General features: G+C 39.3%; 1 long non-coding RNA gene across 2 annotated transcripts; it reads left to right on the top strand.

Annotated features, from left to right (window-relative positions):
• The first annotated feature begins 400 nt into the window (after nt 1-400).
• LOC139978080 (uncharacterized) lies at nt 401-5056 on the top strand. Of its 2 annotated transcripts, none has more exons than XR_011796903.1 (4): nt 401-543; nt 2304-2389; nt 4408-4512; nt 4883-5056. It is a non-coding gene; the product is annotated as an uncharacterized lncRNA (long non-coding RNA). The 2 variants fall into 2 exon arrangements; XR_011796904.1 differs by having other exon boundaries at nt 404-547.
• The last annotated feature ends 12639 nt before the right edge of the window (nt 5057-17695 follow it).

Below are 17695 nucleotides of genomic sequence, written 5' to 3'. Positions count from 1 at the left end.
CTTACTCACAAAATACTGTAGAAAACACACAAATGCAATGAGATATTCAGCAGTTTACATATTGGAATGTTTCTATGGTATGACTTACCAGGCTAGGAAGTAAGAAGAAAGAATTATGGTGAGATGATTTATTAGAAATATTATGATTTGGCACAATGCCGCATATTATGTAGAACGTTGTTTTCGTCATCAGTGGAACGTGCAACGAATCTGCCAAGTGAACCTTTCCGCATCACGTGTCCTTTTCTTTTCAAGGCCTAGATGTCAATCTGTAATTCTAGCTTTCATTCCAGTGAAGAGTTGAATTAATACCAGCAATTTCTCTGTTGTTATTTGCGTTTGCGTCACTTAGTCTACTGCTTCACGAAACCCTGATGTGCTCAAATATTAGTGGATGAATACTTCAATTTGTTGCGTGCTAGCTTGTGATTGGTGGCAATGGGAATTCAAAGAGCTCTCATTGGTAGTTCTATTCCTTAAAAGCAGCTGTTTGAAATGATTTCTCTACCAGAAACTTCTAGTGCGAAGACTTCCAGATCAGAGGTAAGTTGGAGGTAAAATCATATCCGTTGGTGCAAGAATTTCAAAGACTGCAGCTGTACCATGATCAGTCAATGTCTTTCATCTTAATTTCAATTTAAAGAAAGTTTACTTCTACATAAATTGTAGAGACTTCTACTACCCATTTGGGTTTTGGCATTCTTTGCATGATCCTTAGCATCTTTTAAATGTAACATTTAAATTATGCTGAAACGTTGTGCCATATTTAGGGCAGATTGTATCATAACCCGTGATGCTTAATAGCGAAATAAGTCACTAAAATGTTCTTGCAATTTACATTTACATCGCATATACATCAAATTCTATACGTGGTCTCATCATATCATATACAATGTGGTCTCATTTGCGCCTGCAGTATCGTATATAAACACATAAAGGTACGTAAACTATAAAAAAAAAAGTAAGCTGAAAAAAATCGGTAAATGTCACGAACAGTCAGTTTTTCTCAAGTTGAAAACTTTTCACGAAAAGATACTTATTATGTCACGTTACGCCTTAATATGTTGTTCTTTAGTGTTATTAACATGCTCCAAGCTTTGTCGGTTGACAAGTAGATGTCCCGTTTCGATCTATTAACGTGAACTAAAGTAGAGGAGTTATTTCCATTAGGTCCATTTATTTTGATGTAACGTTTTCATGAAGTAAGTGCATACATTATGATGAAATTGAACTTTCTGGTATCATTAACGTATCATCATATGTCAATTATATCGGATCGAAGGCGTTGAACATCCTTCTTCAAAATATTCTTAAAGTGCTTAATTAATTTCCGTCTCTTTGTAAAGTAAACGGTTATGTATGCTGATATATCAATAGTTTGTCAAATTCAGTAATTCTTAAATATTGTTATGTCTAGATGTGCGGTAATGTCGTCACTCGTCACACAAGTATATGCAAGCCATCAAGCACAGTGAGCAGTCACCAATAAGTCAAAATTTCTGAGCGACGCGGCTTAAGTTTTCTAAAGTTTCATAATGTCTATAATATTACCAATAAAGTGTTTATGACTTCACTGACATAAATGAGACTTGTACAAAGATTAAATGAAGAATCGCATCATGATATCACAATTCGATGACGATTCTCGCTTTTATATGTTTCTATGCAATTAATGTATATATCTACTATCAAAAACTTTGAAATAACAAGTTGATACTCCAGTTCTCTCATACATGCGTAGGATGGCATTTTTCCACACTGTATCATTCACATTTCGCTTCATTCAAATCAAACCGGTGGGCTATAATGTTTCCGTAATTGTCACATATACGAGACCCAACAGAATGTAATCTTCAATTTACGATGGCGAGTAAACCTTCCTAGGTCTTAAGTACTTTCAATAATCAACTTCTGTCGTAATTCAAGAGTTCTGACAGGATAGAGTAATGATTCTCGGATTTAAGATATTTGTAAGTACAGTTTTATTTGTTTTTATTCAAATCAGCCTTACCAGGAAGTTGGACAGTGTTGTTCGTGTGGGTATGGGTGCGTGCGTGCGTGGGAGGTTACAGTCCAGTGGCTGGTCAACCAGGAAGCTCGGGAATTTAATATATAATAATACATTGTTCTTTTTACAATTGTCTTAGGAAAACAATCATTCCTCCAAAAAGTGATGCTTTGGCATGGATGTGTCCCGATGATACGCGATTTGTGATTGTTTATTCGCTTTATTTGATTGGAAGCGCCTAGTAATTTTCATTTGATTTGTGGTTAATTTTGTTTGCTTTTGTTCTTATTTCTAGAAAAAAAACGACACGTAAAAACGATAAAATGGCTACAAATGTGTTTCTCATCCTATTAATCGTAGCACTGTGTGCTCTACTCTCAGGTAAGATGGCCACAACAATTACATTCCTAACTTCCAGTTCTCGTTTACATGTAGAATGTTAAAGGGACATGTCATATTCAAGGCAAGATAAATTAAATAAAATTGAAAAGGTTGCTGTTGAGATATTCACCTTAAAAGTATGCGAGATCTTTGGAATGTCCCTCAAAAACTGAATTAATGACGACGTCGACAGCTCAGTGAAGACATAAATGTTTCTGTTAATCCATTGATTAGATTATATTAAATAGAAAGTTTTCTTTAACTTAACATAATGCAATAGAGCAAGTTTGGATGACAATATGCACCTTTGTTATTTGAAATTTTGAACTACATTGTAAACATATCATATTAGACCAAGTCTTATGTGGTCCCGTGGTTGCATTTTGTGTTGCATCGGAGGATTTGTAGGTCTTGAGTGTTAGACTATGTAGTCATTATCATTGTATTGTTTAAGCTCAGATGTTGAAAGGGTTAAACAAAGAAGGATTTACGAAAACAAATGTGTCTAATGTCATTATTTATCTCATTTATCAATATGATTAGAATATTGTACAATATTGTACACGATTAATCTTACATGTTTACTGTTAAAAGCACATAGAAAAGTACTGATATTTATCTGCCTATCATATCGTAGTTAAAAGAATCTAAAAAAAAAATGATTAACACCCTATAGGTGGTGCAAATGTTGTTCGCTGTTATCGCAAGGTGGAGTTTTACGGATGACGGAAACGCAAAGTATTTACATATTTGTGTTAGTGAGAAAACAGAGTACGGAGTTTTTATGGGGTGGTTGGGGAGGGGATGGGTCTCGTGGCTTAAAAGTGGAACATCACTCATATTTGTTCACCCATTTGTAACAAAATGTTTACATTGAAAGTATAACTACCTTTTTTATATATTGCTTCCGTGATACATTGTTGTCATGGGACATATTTCATTAGTTTAAGCCAGGGTTGTCCAACCTACTGCCCGCGGGCCACAGTCCGGCCCGCCGCAGGGTTGCGTCCGGCCCGCCAGAGATGGTGCGAAATTTTAGTGAGCAGATTTATTGATAACAATTTGAAGCTATATAATCAATCATTCGAGCCTTCTGGGTCCAAAAAACTGCATACAGGTCAGTTTGTGTGGCAATCTCAGCGGAGGAGGGAGGCGGGGCGGCTGTACTTTATTCATCTGTTTTATCAGGAAGGAAAATAAATCAGTGCGCTCCGCGCGCAGTGCTCACATTTTGTTGCCCTTGGCTTCGGGCAAAAGATAGAGCGTAGGGTTCATGTGGCCCCTCCTTCATCATAACCATTCCATGTGACCCTCCTCTGCAAAAGGTTGGACAACCCTGGTTTAAGCCAATGAACATGGTATTTCGGAAGGAATGTCAATGCCTGACTTTAAGCCCGTCTCTGCATGGGAACTACCATACTTTAAACACATTTTCTAGCTCTTCATAAGTTAAACAAAAGCGATCACGTAGGTCCTTACTATTAATTGTACATTAAAAATTCCGAAATATTCGAATGGTCCGTACAAATTAGTTTCTATGAAGTGAGACGAAAGTTTAAAGGGTATTTGGAGTGATTTGGAGATTGCATTCACGAAATATCCGTCATAACAGGAACTGTACTATACTGATTATAAACAGTAAATGTGGATTTTCTCCTTCTTGTTCCTTACGAAACACGTTTTGTGAAATTATCTGTCGAAACTGCTTTGTAACTTGTCTTTAAACAATATATTCTCTAAAAGACTCGATCCGATTTCGGAAGACCTAGTTCGACATAAAATTGCAAGAGAATTCATTTAGATTCAATTTCTCCATGACCCGACTTATCTTAAGGCTCGACTTCTAACAACTCAAATAAAAGTGTGGTCATTTGTGCTCCCACCTCCATCCAAACCCTCTCAACCATATAAAATAAAAGTAAAATGTTGGAATTATCATGATTGTGTTACATGATATTCTTGTACTTTAATGTCCTTTTGTGATTCCTATATATTATTTATTGTCATTTAACCATTAGAAGCCCAATTATGGTGCGCTTTAGAGAATGGAGGGGCCATACCATTTTCTAACAGGGTTATTGTCGGAGATAAGACCCTTGCCTGTACCAGCGGAGGACTTAAGGGTAAGTATCGATTAAACATATGAAAGAATCCAATTGAGATTTAAGCAGTAATTAATATTTGTAAACGACATGAAAACTTCACTCAACAAATATCCTCCACCTTCCAACATCCCCAACCCCCGTCTTCCCCTTATTAATAAAAGCAAGCATATTTTGCTAAACAGGTTACGACATGCGTTATTATTGAATAATACAAGGGAAGTTCTTATTAAGTAAGTGCCATGTGTATTCAGTGTATAGGCTTATATGATTGATTTCATGTCTATTTCTTATCATCTTATAGTACTGGTAATCGAGTTAGATATTTAACTGTTACAATTGTCTGTTTTTTCTTCTCTCTTGCAAAATGGTGATCTCTTCATACTTCCAGCTACCTGAAAGTGAACGAAAAATCACACAGACCATGCATGCAGTCAACAATGTTCCCGTAATTTAAACTCCAACGGTTAATGGTAGTGGGAAGTGCGTATTGTATCACACTATTTGATTTGACGACCTCAGATCATGTTTATGATTGGATTTGAATAAAAAGCTGATAAAACTATCTACTAACAGTGTGTTTTGAATGATATATACATGTGAAATGGCCAAACTCTTAATTATAGTTATTTTACCAGTTGGTGTTAAGTCACGTTTTGACCACATCCCAAGTAACTGTTTGAGCCTGGATAATTTGGGAAGATAATTCAACGAAAAGAAATCTTCATTCTTTGTAGTAAATGTGACACCAAGATATTTCACGGGACCAAGATTAACATTAAAACCATACTCATGAAAATACCAGGGAACCCTTGAAGCCATAGCACCCAATGGAAAAAAGTATGATTTGCTGAAATTAACTTTTAAACCCGAAGCGGCAGAGAAATTATTAAGAATGTTTACAACCTCTAAAAGAGAAGCGCGTGAACCATCTAAAAATAAAACAGTATCATCGGCATATTGTGAAATTCTTATTTCAGAGTTATTAATAGATATACCCTTGATACGACAGCTTGTTTTAACCATGAATGTGAGAAATTCTGAACATAAAATAAAGAGGTAAGGACTGAGTGGACCACCCTGTCTTACACCTCGAGAAATACTGAAATACTGAGAGAGATGACTGCGCAACTTTCACGGACCGTACGGTACACGATGCCATGCGATGTAATGACCTATGCTTGCTTATATGATATTGTATGTATGTATGTATGTATGTATGTATGTATGTATGTATGTATGTATGTATGTATGTATGTATGTATGTATGTATGTATGTATGTATGTATGTATGTATGTATGTATGTATGTATGTATGTATGTATGTATGTATGTATGTATGTATGTATGTATGTATGTATGTATGTATGTGTGTGTGTGTGTGTGTGTGTGTGTGTGTGTGTGTGTGTATGTATGTATGTATGTATGTATGTATGTATGTATGTATGTATGTATGTATGTATGTATGTATGTATGTATGTATGTATGTATATGTGATCTTCCCGCAAGCAGGAACTCGCGTAAGAAGCCATGGAGGCTTATAGACTTGCAAGCTGACCGAAGCCAATCTCTCGGCACACATCCATTTAACGTCCATGTCGGGAAGTTGTTATTGAACAACACCCTTGCCAGACGACACACCTTGCTGTCGGCGGGGAATCGAACCGGGGATCTCATGACTGGGAGACGCCGGCGTTAACCACTAGACTATACACTCCGCCTATTGACATTAACATGTTGAACGGGCGCTTAGCGCGCGAAAAATTTTGGTTATATTTTTCGGGCAAGTCGTTACAGCCCCCAAATCCAATTGGGCTCCTACACCTTTGACTACACACATAGACAGTTTTGAGGCTGTTCATTTTTGAACATGCATTTTCATGCTCACTGATATTATGTGATGTCTGCTCTTTGCTTTACAAATTCGAACAGGCGTGTAGCGAGTAATTTGCCAACGGAAGGGCGAAGCCTGTAGGCAAACTATCTAAGCGAAGCGCCACCATGGGTTGGCGCGAGGCGTACAAGGAAATTTTGGCCGAAAAAGCCTCCCAGATCGCTGGAAATGACACTTCCCAGGCCTTGTAAGTTGCATCTAAGCATTGTCTATTTTTAAATTACTAGCGAAATCATAGAGAAAATTTGCTCGGGGGGGGGGGGGGCGGTCGCCCCTTCCCGAAATGCGTCATGTTCCCCGACGACTCGGTCGAGTTCAAGACCAGCCACATTTGGCTCCATTGCACAATTGAACAATTGTTCAAGGCGTCCATACACACACATGCGCGTTATGCTAGACCATATATAGTATATATATATAGATACATTAGTGAGAGAGGAAAAATGGAAACGTCAACTAGAGCACTAGAGCAAATGGTGCAGAAGCTCATACCTTTTCGAGCTTAAAAATGTAGGGCCCACAAAACTTTACGGCCCACCAAATTTCAGGCCATTTTTCAGATTCCACCAATTTTGGGCCCATGAGGGATACCCCCCCCCCTCCGTTAGCAGAATACTGGCCACACCACTGGCTATAATTCCTATTTCCCCCCTTTAAATCCTGTTTTACTCAAACATTACCACTGACCTACCCTATTAAACTTTCTCCCCTCTACCTGAGCAGACCTGAAGTATGGAACGCACAAAGGGCAACCGTATTTCGTTGCCTAAACTAAGTTTGTTTCGTTGCCTAAACTCAGGGATGTAAGTGCAACCCCCCCAAAAAAACCGGAAAAATATTCGGAGACCCCAGGTGAATGCCGTCCTAACACATCCTACTCCTAGCTCTGACTACTTACACAATATCGTTATGTTAGGCTAGCTCAGAAGTATTAGCGCTAACACATCCTACCCCTAGTTCTTACTACTTACACACTATCGTTATGTTAGGCTAGTTCAAAGTTACGAATACGTCGCAGCGAACTACGGAATAAAAAACAGTCTCACATTCGAATGCGATCACAAATATCGACTTTCATATGCGTATCCCGTAGATTTTCGCCGCTCACAAATATCACAAGCGTTAATTCCAAAACTTATGTCGAGCACCAGCAGTTACGAAGATATTAATTAGCAGTCCAATCAACATGAATTAGGCAACGTTTTTCAACGACAGAAATGAGCTATAGCGATTTGAAGTTCGCACGTACGCAACGATATTCACATGGCACAATGTTGTACAGTGCAATGCGATGATGCGAAACTGGAAATGGTATTTTGAGTGATCGATGAGTGAAAATTGAAGTTAGCTTGCTGCAACGGGCCAGGCATTTTTGCCGCGTTGTGTCTTTGATATTTGTACAATTTTGTGGAACTTTATTGGAATTAAAAAAAAAACGGATTTCCGTAAAAATACGGAAGACTTATTGGAATTAAAAAAAACGGATTTCCGTAAAAATACGGAAGACTTACATCCCTGTAAACTAAGTTTGTTGCTGTCTAAACTAAAGCTGTTGCTGCTAGTTTAACCATGTTGCTGTTGTTCGTTGATGTCTAAACTTACGTTGATGTCTGAGGGTCACGTTGACGACTAAACGCGCCTTAATGTCTAAACTCACGTTGATTTATAAACCTTACGGTTGATGTCTAAACTCACGTTCATGTCTAAAACTTTCGTTGCTAAGTTAACTTACGGTTGATGTCTAAACTCACCTTGATGTCTACACTTTCGTTGCTATCTAAAGTTCCGTTGTGAACACATTGTGAACGAACATCATTCTTTCTTTTCAAAAAAATTATAACAATCAACCGCAAGTTGCTTCCGTGCAGTGCTAACAACATATCTATTACAGAGATTTTCATGCTAAATACAGCCAAATGATGTTTTCTCAAATTTCCCGAGATTTGTTTGGTTAATAGTCCCTTACCCATTGTCTGCAAACATGCTTGCATCTTCAGTGCTCAATGAACGCAAAGTATGATGGTTTAACTATGTAACGCGAAAAGGGGGGCCGGGGGGGGGGGGGTAATCGTTAATGTCATGCCGGATTTGTAGCAACAGCCATGTAAATATCCTTAACAACCTGATTTGTAGAACAAAATCAAGTTGTTAACGATATTTACATGATAGTTGATACAACTCCGAGGACGTTATTTACATTTATATTGTTAATGTCATATTTGAGTAATTGTTTTATCACAGAAAGTTATGAGCTGAGACAATCTATAAATTTTGCGGGAAGCTACCACAACATCTCTGATACTGAAAAGGACTTTAAATCTCACAGTATGTTATGTTCTCTCCCTTTTGAGAGTTGATAATGTAAAATGTACATTTATACCACAGTTATTTCTTCGTTGCAAACTTGCGTAAAGTTTTGCGGTCCCTTTGACCACGTGCTTCAAGTCATGATTCTGGTGCAACACTAATTCGTGTGCATAAACTACTGCAGTCATACATCGTCAAAAGTAGGCATTGAAGTTTCGACATTGCGTAAAAATGTTATTTAAATACTATAATTTTCGTGGAGTTGGTTGTTTCCAAATACTGAAAAGCATCCAGGGTAAATGTTGGATCAGTTGCTCTATGGTTGGATGTAGTCTGCGCTTCGTGAGTAACAAGAGGGGCACAGTATTGAAGTACGTAGGCAATATGACTCACAGAACTAGTTTACTAAACCCGCCAAGCAAGTTCATTCGTAACACCAATCCAGTTCGGAGTTTCGATTTGCGAAAGGGATTGTGTTGTAAATGGAATATACACAAACCTCGCTCAGCATTGTTAAGAATTTTAGACCAAAAAACCCGCTAACATGTTATGCAAGAAACGAATCATCCAAGATACACTCTAGTTTTGACTAAGGCTATGTGTTGTAGGTAAGGTGATATGATCATTTCTCCACAAATTTTCAGGATATGCGCATGTGCAGTTGAAACTCCGAAGTTTGAACAGGCCAAATACAAATTGCGTGGAATTTAGCGAGATATGCACACTACATTTGCGGGGATATTTGAAGAGTTGGGGTAGCTGGTGAAATCGCTGCAGGTCAAAGCATCGAGGTACTATATACGGAGTTGGAGAGGAAAGAGTGGCAGGGCAGGCGAAATGAAGGTCGGACGGCCGCCCTTGTAAAACAGCGAAGCTAGGGCACTGGATGGCATCCGCCATATATATATATTGTGTAGAGCATTCACAAAGTACAGGCAGTGATAAGATCGCATCTTCTCAACTATAAACACTAGTAAAAGTATAGGTCATATAATAAACGCAATTGGTGTTCGATCGGGACGAAAACATTTGTCTTTAGTAATATTACTGTCATTCGTTTTACTTGAATGCCGACATTCACAACATATCCAGACATCATGTAATGGTTCAATAATTCAATTTTAAGAACAGTATTTTATGCTGGCATTTTGTCTCGACACTCGTTTTACTTGATTACCGACATTCCCAGATTATCTCTTCACACTGTTGGAGGGGCTCAATGAAATCAGTTTAAAAGTGCAGTATTTTTTATTATGCTGGTACTTTGTCTAGACACTCGACGTTGTACTTGATTTGTATAACATTGATAAGTATAACATTTTAAAAGTTGTTTACCGTGCAGCCTCCTATTCGTATCAGTTGTACTAACGCGCATGTTATCTGATAGGCTGGCTGTGGGAGATACGGTAGCTTATGAAACAAGGTTTCCACAAGTTTGCGTTTGGTGACTCCAAATGGACTTGGACCTCCAAGACCCCTATTGTTTTTGGTGCAGGTGTGTATAGCCACGAACAATAGACTGACCTTTGTTTATTTAATGTATCAAAATGGTGGTTCGGGCCATTTCTATAGTAACAGCTTGTTCTGCTTATACTAACACCTTTCTAGTGTACTGAAGTCATCGAAACCTCAATGCATTTTGCATTCTGGTTTACAATACGCGGTTGAGCAATTTTGAACAGCGCCGATAGCAACAACGTAAGTTTAGACAACGACGTATGTTTAGACAACGGAAGTTAAAATAACAACTTGAGTTTGAGCAACAACGTGGTAAAACAGCAGCAACAACTCTAGTTTAGACTGCAACAAACTTAGTTTAGACAACGAAATATGGTTGCCCTTTTCACGTTCCATACTGAAGCACTCCTTGCCGAAATTTTGGCTGGCTGCCTACATACATCAGGCTCAAAGACTTCTAAGAATCGGCAAGTGCTGATTGGCTATAGGGCTCTCACGCTTACAGTTCAACAGTTAATAACAGCTCCCAGTCCTGCTTTAATTCCACTAACATCCTCTGCAGAGCTTAACCACAAATGTAAACAAACACTGCAGAGACTGGGAGACAAATTAAAGGAGCTTTGGCAAAAGGTGAAGGCTCAGATTTTTTTTAAAAATGGGGATTAATTGTTATTAATTAACTTTTGACCAAAAATTATTAGGCATCATCTTATTCATTCACAATTCAACAATCATCAGTTCAACTTTGAATATGATCCATCAAAATCTTGAGGAGATTGAGATATTTGAAAGTATTACAAAGAATGACCCCTGATGACCCCCTAAATGACATTTGACCTCAATTTTCCGAACACCCCTCATAACCCTCATCCCGAGAAACGTTGTGACCAAGTTTCATTATAACTGGCCATACACTGTACGAACAGGAGCAATTTGAAAATATAGGGCGGCGGCCCGGGCCGCGAACTTTTTTCCCAAACAGGTTTGCAATTGCGTGTAAATAGGCGCTCATGATTGGTCGGAAAAGTTACGTCATCACGATAGAAACCTTCACTTCCAGGTAACCAAAGTGTCTGCATCCATTCGTTGCAACGAAGATATACCCGTTCAAAATTACCCGAAGCTTTTCGTTGTAGATGTTTTTGGAATTGGTTTAGACATATTGAGCACACTAGTATGGTATGATCATCTACTTTGATCGAAGTTTTCTGTGAAGGCATTAGTCGATAACAACGCACAGTGAAATGTTCGCACAGGGTACATCACACATGCGCTGGTGGCCTATATGTATTATAACTGTGTACACAGTGCAGTCACGGGAAAATATCATACTGTAGCATGGTGGGCTCATAATTGACGCACTTAAGGATTTGATCAAAGAAAAATCCAAATCACCCAACTCTATGTGTTTTTCATATGTGTAGTTCCTCAGAAATGTTATTATCTCAAAATATTTAAGGTTCTGTGCTTATGCACAGTACAATTGAGCAGAATTTGACCACAAAATGTCTGCCGTGTCAAGTTCTTTCATACCCCTAAATTGACACATTACACACGTCGATAAGTTAACTGTAGTCCAGGTCTTAGTATACATCCATTGACTTTAGATGCTGTTTGCTATGCTCTGAGCCTCTTAGCGCAGACAGGTCAGGTCCCAGAGAGTAGTCTTATCATATTGAGGTTATGTTGGTTATTTTTAGGATGTAAGATTTCCAAATGCCCAAATAACGTGCAAAACTGGGGGGAGGGTGTTAAAAGCTTAAAAATATCACAATTTGGTCAGCAAATAGCTGTAATGGATTCAAACTCATGAAAAATGTAATTCTGCTTGACTGCAAAAAGTTTAGGTGGCCTGCTGTATCGTTGCTAGTAATAATTGAAGGTGCGTCAATTACGGGGTGCGTCAATTATGATGCCTTGACTATACACTAAACTGTTTGCGTATATTCATTCAAGACTCGTGAAGTTGATTTTAGTGTAAGGCCTACCCATTCCACGACGAATTCCGATTGCAGTAGAACGGCTCACAAATCTTGAATAACGTAAACACGAACCCAATAGAATGTAGCGTAGGCCCTATGTATCATAAGTAAGGTCAACATGTGATTCAAGCATTAAATGTAAAGTAGGGCGTTTGATGGGAAACCCCGTAACTAGACTTAATTAAGTGTCAGTGTGTAACTCAGTGTATGTCTTCGAACTTCGAAGCGATGCCCATTATTGATGCTGACGTCACGAGCAATCTGATTGGCGGAAAACTCCGTAATTGCAAACCTGTTTGGGAAAAAAAAATCGCGCCCGGGCCACAAAAGACCCCTAGTTGATCTTTGATCTCAAATTCATGAACACCCTGAGGGTAAAACTTCCATAGTACTATCGTGACAAACCCTCATTGTACCATGGAATCTGTAGGAGAAGAAGCATTTTGCGTATTTCCACAAAATGGCCCATTACGGCCCACAGGTGACCATTGACCCCAAATTTAGGACCATCTCTAATGGCCCTATACCCAATGGTCCTTGTGTCCAAGTTTCATGAAATTCCATTAAATACTGTGTGAGTGGGAGCGGTTTTACCAATTGTTGACGGATAGAGTGATAGACGCCGCACTGTAACAATAGCTCACACCAGCATGCTGGTATGAGCTAAAAATGGAGTTGTCGGTGTAAGGGGTAGGGTGAGGCGCACGTCCCCTCTGTAATCTTCGATCTGTCACTGGCTACCCTGTGTATATAATAGGGATCAGCGCTGTAATTATGACTGTTCCTCTTTCTCTTCCCAAGGTCTTGGCGTTTATCTTCTACTTCCCCCTTTTCTCCTTTTTCTCTCTTTCTTCTTTTCCCTTCCTTCCTCTCCTCCTTTTTTTTCTCCCTCTTTTTCCCTTTTGTCTTCTCTTTTTTTCTCTCCTCTTTTCCTTACCCGGGGGGCGCGCGCCCCCAACGCCCCCCTGGATACGCACCTGGTCAGGGGGATATTGTCTGGGGGGATTTTGTCCTAGAACCCCTAAATAGCACTCAAAACGGATAATGGTACCAGACGGTACCTGTACGTTGTCTGCTAGATTCATACGATGTCAATAGGCTAGAACATGCACTATAATACTGTTATCAGTCGTCAGTAGGTATATACCACACTCATCTCATATCAGTATTTGTTTCTAATGTCATAACAGGCAGTGGCGGAGCGTCCATACAGTCAGGCGGGGGGGGGGGGGCGGACTCAAATGGGAAGCTGGCGCCCTTTTCAGCTATTCACCACTTTTTACTTATTCGCGATTATTTACTTTTTTATTGCGCTCTCATCTACCGATTGACATTTGTCACATTTTGTTGGCGATGACACCTATACCTTAAGGGTCATTTCTCGCCCCTCTGACCAATATCCCTAGCTCCGCCACTGGCTCCCAATCTTCTTCCCCGTCAATTCGTCTAGTATCCCCCTCCCCCCCCCCCTTCCCCAATCGAACCTCGTATGTTAAAGGAATATCTAATGATTAGAGACACTTATTCTAATGTTAAATCAGCAAAGAGCAAGCAATAATGATTTTATCACTAAGATTTTTTTTTTAAATTTCTCAGTTACACCGTCATTTAACTTCCCACTCAATCTTACACAGTGATACTCTTCCATCCCAATGTAGGAAACTTCATCGTTACACGCAGCACGCAACGATCTTTGTTCTACTTAATTGATCCTTCCTGAGTCTTTCAACTTAAAAGCATACTTTTTCCAAATAGATTAGTGAAAGTTACACAGTTTAATAAATTAGAAGCATCTCCTTGTTAAAGAATTGTATTATCGGCGTATAGTCTTCCGATAAGCGTAACTTAGGGTTGAAAGAAATCAGTGAGAGCAGGCAGTAATGATATAAACTTACATATATATATATTTTTTCAAATCTCTTATTGAACGAATTATCAGCCCCCTGGTTACATCGTCATTTATCATCCCTCCCCCATCCTGCCCTACCCTTCTTCACCCAGCAAAAAATGTACCCTAATTTTACCGCGGTAAACTATAGTAAATGTGTGGTAAATAGGGTAAATGTGTGGTAAAATTGTTGGAAAATCAACCGCGGTACATTTACCGCAGTTTTACCATGGTATTACCGCGGTAAAAGTGTGGTACATTACTATGGTAAATTTACCACAGTTTTACCATGATATTACGGTGGTATAAGTAGGGTAAAAGTGCGGTACATTTACTACGGTAAATTAACCACAGTTTTACCATGGTATTACCGCTGTAAAAGTAGGGTAAAAGCGTGGTACATTTACTACGGTAAATTTACCATAGTTTTACCATGATATTACTGTAGCAAAAGTAGGGTAAGTTTATATGGTACATAAACTACATATGTGAAATTCCTACAATTGTGCCATGATTAACCACAGTAAAAATAGGGTAAAACTATATGGTGCAATTATACTATGGTAAATTTACCATAATTGTACCATGATTTTACCACAGTAGAACATATATGGGTCACACTATGAAACATGATGGTACATTTACAGCAATTTTCCATGATTTTGTCCCATGATTTTTGCAATACTGATATGACAAACCTTTTGTTCTATTCATATCTTAATGTTGGCAATATAAATTACCTGTGGATATGAGTTGAATAAAGAAGAGAGACAAACTGCTATTCTTATATGTTATAGTATGCATCTCTTTTCCTAAAAAAAAAACAAGCAGAGGATAGATACATAGAGAATTCCTTCATGGAATCCCTGATATATTTGAGAGGAGACAACAATTAATTCTTTTTTCATTATTAGGGAGAACCTAAAAGCCTTTAAAATGAAAAAAGAACTATATAAACTAGCACACATAAGGCATAGCTTCTGTGCCTCAACACTGTGGCACACAAAAATTGACCAATCAGTGTCCTCAGATTTGGGTATTCTCTGTCAGGTCCATTAAATGACTTGAGAATGACGGGAGAGTACACGTCTGCAGTACCTGAGGTCCCTGGTTCAAACCTCGGTGTCGACACTGACACCAATTTTCACCCCGCTCCTTTCTCGTGGTAGGAAAGTGGCTACACGTGGAAAGCGGTACTCACGTCCTTCGGAGGGGACGTTAAATTGCGGTCCCGGGAGCAGGACTACACACCCCTGCCTCGTTACTTCAGGGCACTATTCGAAAAGAGAAGGCGAGTTTCGCCGGTGTCCTTCCACGACAAAAACTTGGAACCTCAATAATTTCCGACTAAGGATTTCCTTAGTCTGCTGAAGCACCTTCGGGTGGAAGCGTAATACGAGGTGTATCATATCATATCATGAACCTCGGAGCGGTGAGGTGGCAGAACGGGAGAGTGCACGTCTGCAGTACCTGAGGTCCCTGGTTCAAACCTCGGTGTCGACACTGACACCAATTTTCACCCCGCTCCTTTCTCGTGGTAGGAAAGTGGCTACACGTGGGAAGCGGTACTCACGTCCTTCGGAGGGGACGTTAAATTGCGGTCCCGGGAGCAGGACTACACACCCCTGCCTCGTTACTTCAGGGCACTATTCGAAAAGAGAAGGAAGAAGATATCCTCGCAAAGCGTGATGAACTAGGTCCCTCATTTATCTAATGCGTGGGAGGAACTCGAAACTTTCTTCCTTATCCGCATATTCCAAGCTTTCTCCAAGAAAAGAGTTACAGTACCTATTACCCAGATTTTTAAAAATAAACGTGATGATCTATGTCTCTCATTAATCTAAAGCATGGATGAACTACCAACTTTAAGCATATTACAAATTTTTTCCACAAAAGAGCTACGGAACCTACTACATACAAATTATGTAAATGTCACTAAACGGCATCCGTAGGGACACTTCCCGAGGTTTCCAAGCGGCATATACCCAACTTTAAAATAGGGATGTCATGTCCGAAATATCTCATAATCAGGATCCAAAATACTTTTTTTTTTTAATTTCGGGTGTTATTTTGGGAAAATTGCCCCTGTCAATCTTGTTTCAGGCGCAACGTTAGAATGTTCGAGAGCTCTGTTATATTATTCGATGAAGAAAATGGCCTCATGCAGGCTATTATAGGCCTATACACATGCAATACACAATTACACATAGTTACATTCCTAGGTACCGATTGCTAGGGCATCCAGGTGAAACGTGTATTAAGCATTACCCTGGTTACATCAGATTCTCAGCTGTTCGAGGGAACATGTACGTGTGTAGGCCTACTATAGGGCCTATATGAATACTATGAGGGTGCATATATGTACTATATCAATACCGTGGGCGCAATAATACATTTTGTTGTTATAGGGCCAATGAAGCCTACAGTCAACTATTTTTGCTTTATAAAGACGCTTTATTTGAAAAGATCGCACTGCGTTTATGGTAGGCGAGAAATGAAGCTAAAAAAGAGCCGTACATTAACGAAGATGCATAAATGTAGGCATGAAAATATTCTTATCCCTGGCATTTGGTGGGGGGGGGGGGATATGGTGCATTACATCCCCTCCACCCATTTTCATGGGGGATATATCCCCCCTCCACCCAGGATCGCCGCCCATGGCCATATGTGATCCATTTTTCGACCTTAATAATAAGCAACATTTCCAGTAAATATGGACACAAAATGCACAATTTAGTATGGCTGGCATGTCATTTAGTGTTTATAGTGATAATACAAACACAATTACCATCTATGTTTCTAAAACTAATATGCCGCCGAACTTCGCCAGAAACTTTTTTTTTGGCAAACAAAAAATAAAGCATACGGGAGGGGGGGGGGGGTTGAGCGATCACCGACATCTCACATAAAGGTCGTCATCAATTTTTTTTTTTTTTGCTAAACTTTTTTTTTTTTGGGTGACGGCCAATAGGGGGCGCGCCTGTTGCGCCCCCCCCCCTGGATACGCCCCTGCGAATCATTGCAGACGCTCACCCAAACCTTAAAAAATACCGTCCCTCTCCCCCCTTCTCTTCCTACACTGAGCTCCCAACAGTGGCGGGGCGTCAATACAGTCAGGGGGCGGATGCACCCCCCCCCCAAACGGACTCATATGGACTGCTGGCGCCCTTTTCAGCTATTTATCACTTTTTTTACTTATTCGCGATTATTGACTTTTTTATGGCGCTCTCATCTACCTATTGACATTTGTCACATTTTGTTGGCGATGACACCTATATATTCTTCGTTTATCTGCAAATTAGCAAGGCCCGGAAGCGAGTTTTTTTTATGCAGGTAGGTTCGTACCATTGTGTATATTGAATAGCCAATCACAGCCAAGTTCATTTTGACGTCATCAGATATGCACGTGTCACTCGCTCTAAAGCAGTAAGATTTGTAAACAATGTCAATCTGATGCTGTATGAGCATCGTGAGTTCGAATCTCACATCTGCCGAAAACTTTTGTTGTTGTCATTAGCTCGTTTTTATCTTTTATTTTCTCCCAAACCAAGCATTTTTTGTTCAGAAATCTTTTTCATTTCTTCGCATTTTTATAACTTCCTAAGTGCAACCTTTACTGTGAACTCAATACAAATACAGTATTGTCTTCAACACATCAAATACAACAAGAAAAAA

This window comes from Apostichopus japonicus, chromosome 12 (assembly GCF_037975245.1).
Source record: "Apostichopus japonicus isolate 1M-3 chromosome 12, ASM3797524v1, whole genome shotgun sequence".
Classification (NCBI taxonomy): domain Eukaryota; kingdom Metazoa; phylum Echinodermata; class Holothuroidea; order Aspidochirotida; family Stichopodidae; genus Apostichopus; species Apostichopus japonicus.
The sequence above is the reverse complement of the archived record's forward strand: the minus strand, read 5'-3'. Positions and strand labels throughout refer to the sequence as shown.